Consider the following 4,865-nt stretch of genomic DNA (forward strand, 5'->3'; position numbering starts at 1 on the left):
TATGCACTTGAGATGACGTGCCTTAGACCGCTGAACCAGGGTGTCTGTAGTGACACCTCTTGCACGGAGATGACGTGCCTTAGACCGCTGAACCAGTGGTGTCGTATGACGCCTCTGCACTGAGAATGACGTGCCTCTTAGACGCTGAAACCAGTCGGTGTCTCGTGTTAGTGACGCCTCTTGCACGGAGATGACGTGCCTTAGACCGCTGAACCAGGGTGTCTGTAGTGACGCCTCTTGCACGGAGATGACGTGCCTTAGACCGCTGAACCAGGGTGTCTGTAGTGACACCTCTTGCACTGAGATGACGTGCCTTAGACCGCTGAACCAGGGTGTCTGTAGTGACGCCTCTTGCACTGAGATGACGTGCCTTAGACCGCTGCGCCACTCGGGAACTAGAGTCAAGCTAAACATTTTTAAAATGAAGTGGAGGTTACAGCCAGTCTAGCAGTGGAGGTGAGCTGTGCTGCTCAGCTCTCTGTCTGGACGATGAGGTTAATTAAGAGAACAATCAGACTTCTCTGAAGTGTAACTCTGCTTTGTGATTGGCCTGTTCTTCACAGTGCTGAACCCCTGGACCAGCTTAGAGGAGAGACTCTTTCATTCTGTCTAAGCAGCCTAGCTCTGGACTGACTGGCCCTGTTTGCCAGTGAAGGGCTTGGGGAGAGGCAGGGAGGGAGGGAGAGGAGTAGGGGGTGTGTGATGGACTCTGTGGCGTACTTGGGGGAGGCCACACGGGCATCACCATAAAGCAGGGCCTGACAGCTCATACCACGCCTGGGCGCCCCTCTGACGGTCCGAGGAAGGTAGGAGGGGAGGAAGGAGGGAGGAGAGGAACGTGCATGCTCAGCAGAAGTGATAGGACTGTAGAGAGAGGCCCGTTAACCATCAGCAGGGTTATTACTGTAGTGTAGAGCAGGCCAGGCCAGACAGGGGACACTGCGGCTCCATGGCCGAGACGCTCCATTGGCTCTTACTGTAGGTTACTGTACACCACTGCTGCAGCGAGACGGGGCCTACCGTACCAGGGCTGGCTGTATAGGTAGTTGCTTGTGGGTCTAATACCCTCAACCCGGAATTTTTCACAATGTCCTTGCAAGCACGGTTCCATGCAGCAACTATGGGATGGATGCATAACAAGGCCAGGAAGACTACAGTTTGGCATAGTTTGGCTTGTTTCAGTAGTGTGAAATGGGTATAACTGGTTTAAACCCGGGCTGACTGAGCTTGCTACATAAAGCTTATTAAAGAGCAGTGTGCAAGTTTATTTTTCTCATCTTATTCAACTGTTACCATGCACCCGCAACAAAGATAGCTCAGATGTGCAAGTGCCTTTTGAAATTTGAACTGCAGTGGGTCTTACTGGACCTCTTTGGAGGTCAATGTACCACCTATGATAGAATAGTCCAGCCCAATTTCTCCATACTGACCCTTTGATCCTCAGACTGACCTTCAGGCAGCCAGAATGACTCATTGTAGACATCACTGAGACTACTCTGCATAGTAACATACTTAACACAAACGTTGTTTGGTGGTATAAAAGAACGTACAGAAAGCTGTTGAGAGCTACTGTAGATTAATACAAGTATTTACACTACTTATACAGGCACATGTTATAAAATGATTTTCCAGTTGTAAGTCATTTGACTTTAATTTGATTCTCTTTAGGTATTTTTTATGTTGAAACCAACATAAAACTATATACACTTTATCGAGTGGAAATTAAAAATGACGAAAATGTGGCTACTTTAGAGTTCTACCTGAGGATATCAGATAATTTAATAACATCAAACTCTGACGCATCATTTAATAACAGCTTGCCGTTTTGACACCATGCATTTTTCACGCATCATTTCCCGGGCCAAGACTTCGACGTGATACGGTGGGTTCTCTCTTATCTAATCTCTGTCTCATTTTAAGACGGTGCTGTGTTTTACATTAACCAGTGTTAGGCTATACAGCCAGGGTTCAAGGGCGTGCAGGTGATGTGTGTGACAGCATGGTATACCGCAAGGTGAACTCTCTCTGTATCCGCTCATATGCTATCGATAACAGATCCCGCAAAATATGCTCAAATAATAATGTATTTTCACTGTCGTATTGTATGTAGTTTATTGTATATTCGATGGGTTTYCGCAATTTACGTTTTATTGTTAAAGAGGAGAACCGTGTTTTGTAAGCAGCAGAATAGTTTACTATTTAAAAGTCTGGCTACATTTGCGGATAAGCAGAGCCTATATGAGAGTCCCTTTTTGCACGTCATAGTGACAACATTGAGCATCGAATAAAAAAATCTGGTATACTGTAGAATTTTTGTATTAAAGATGAGCAATTCTGAAAATATTTTAACAGTTTTCTAGAGTGACGGGGGCTGCGGAGTAGGCCTACCCTACATTTTTACAATAAAGAATAGGCGTTAGGATTTTACAATGAAAATGCGAGCATTAAGTTTTAGCAAGTTCACTGTAAAATAACTAGTCTGAATAGAGCCTAAAGGAAAGAACGAAATATTATGTTTTATATTACCATGTAAAAAAATCGATGCACATTATTCGGCTTAAGCTACTGTATAGCGATTAAAAATTGATGAATTTGGTCACCATTTTAAATAATAGTAAATAATTATTATCTAAAATAGTAACCCTGTTATGTATGCACTAAAATATCTAACAATCACAGTAATAGCCTTCAAAACTGTGAAAATGAGTTATAAAGCTTATTATGCATGTTTAGCATATAGTGTAAACGTGTAGGCCTATACTGTAAATGTGTGGCTTACAGTAGATCTAAATATAACACTCCCAAAAAACAGGAAACCATTTGCTCAATGACAATATGCTCTTAAATCATAAAACAATTCAATAATGTGTTGTGGGCTACATAATTGCATTGTTATAAAGAAAATGAATATCACCACAGCAATGAACATACATAATCATCTGGTCACATTGAATCTGTAGTTGATTGTTATCCTCAAACTATAATAAGTGCAGAGTAATGAAGGATAACAACATTGAAATATTGAGACCGAAATTCTGTCCTTTAATGTAATAATGACCTTATCCACCTTCTTCCAATGTGTTAATATAATCACCAGAGAAACCTGCAAACTATGGGGTGATCACAATGTATTCATATGATGTAAGTCCAGCTATTAACTGGGTGGCCACAAGTGATTTGTTGCCCGAGTGAGTTTCCAATCTTCAGGAAGAAAAGTGGAACAATGCACTGTGCATAAGAGTTCCATTTATCTTTGTCTACTGGAAAGAGGGAGAGAGAGCGAGAGAGAAAAAAATGAGTGAGGGAGGGAAGAAGGAAGAGAAAGAGGGAAAAAGAGAGAGAAGGAATGAAAGAAGGAAGGAGGGAGGGGAGAGGGTCCTGTACATTCTCAGTGTGACAGAATTACTGCAATTCCACTGCATAGGAAGAGAAGGCTCACTGCACCAAAGAAAATGAAAAAGAATCCAGCAATAACAGCTGTATAATGTCCTTTAAAGACTGAGCACAATTCTGGGTTGTAACACACATGGACGGGCATGGGAACCACACCTGAACACATACCACAGCACACACAATGGGAATATTATATTCTCTTATATTTTATAAAGTATGAGGATGGATGAAGTTATGAATATTTCATGTATGAAGTTGAAATAAACCAAAGACACAGCTGATTGTTGTTGCATGACATCCAATCATTTTGTGATGTGTTAGAAGATAACATCAGCATTCCTTGGGTGCGAGATTGCATTCAGGAAAATAAAAAGTACGTCATTATTGTTAATGGTGCAGATATGTAATGGTATAAGTGCATTGTAATATAATCTGATTCCAGTGTGGTTGTCAGTGAGCGCTGACCATGGTGCTGAATTTACACTTGGATCGTGTTCTTTCCAATGGCAGTTTACTGAAATTGAAGCCACTCCCTCTTCAACAGTGTCACGTTCACAGGCTACTTGTGAATGATGCTTACGCTTTAAAACAATCAGTGTGAGTTTCCAGCCGCAGCATGGTATGGCGTTCTATGCAGCGTTGCTTATTAAAGAGGCATTATGTATCATCACTGTGACAGGGTATTAACATGAAGGACACTGCCAACGCCAACAGCCACTATACTGTCCATAACCCCTTCTATCACCTTGTCATAGACTTGCCTTTCTATCACCTTGTCATAGACTACCCCTTCTATCACCTTGTCATAGACTACTACCCCTTCTATCACCTTGTCATAGACTACCCCTTCTATCACTCTTGTCATAGACTACCCCTTCTATCACCTTGTCATAAGACCTACCCCTTCTTCATCACCTGTCATAGACTACCCCTTCTATCACCTTGTCATAGACTACCCCTCTATCACCTTGTCATAGACTACCCCTATCTATCACCTTGTCATAGACTACCCCTTCTATCCACCTTGTCATAGACTACCCCTTCTATCACCTTGTCATAGACTATTACCCCTTCTATCACCTTGTCATAGACTACCCCTTCTATCACCTTGTCATAGACTACACTCCTCCTATCACCTTGTCATAGACTACCCCTTCTATCACCTTGTCATAGACTACCCCTTCTATCACCTTGTCATAGACTACCCTTATCACCTTTATCGACGAACCATTATTTTATATCTCTCACTTTCTCTTCTGGATATTATGATACTTACTGTCTCTGTCTTCTACATGCCATCTTATCCCCCCCCCCCCCCCCCCCCCCGCCCCTCTCACCTGTAGCTCTGGGTTTTCCTGCGTGCTGTAGATGTGCCTCCTCTGCTGCCTCCACCAGCCTCTGAAGGGGGGGGGGGGGGGGGTATGGGGGGGAGGGGACATAAGGAGGGAAGAGAAGAGATATGGGGAGGGGAT

At 43.1% G+C, this 4,865-nt stretch overlaps 1 pseudogene; it reads right to left on the reverse strand.

Annotated features, from left to right (window-relative positions):
* The window catches only part of LOC111970722 (voltage-dependent calcium channel subunit alpha-2/delta-3-like), a 105,425-nt pseudogene that overhangs the window by 85,514 nt on the left and 15,046 nt on the right, over positions 1-4,865 (reverse strand).

This window comes from Salvelinus sp. IW2-2015, linkage group LG11 (genome assembly GCF_002910315.2).
Source record: "Salvelinus sp. IW2-2015 linkage group LG11, ASM291031v2, whole genome shotgun sequence".
In the NCBI taxonomy this organism is placed as follows: domain Eukaryota; kingdom Metazoa; phylum Chordata; class Actinopteri; order Salmoniformes; family Salmonidae; genus Salvelinus; species Salvelinus sp. IW2-2015.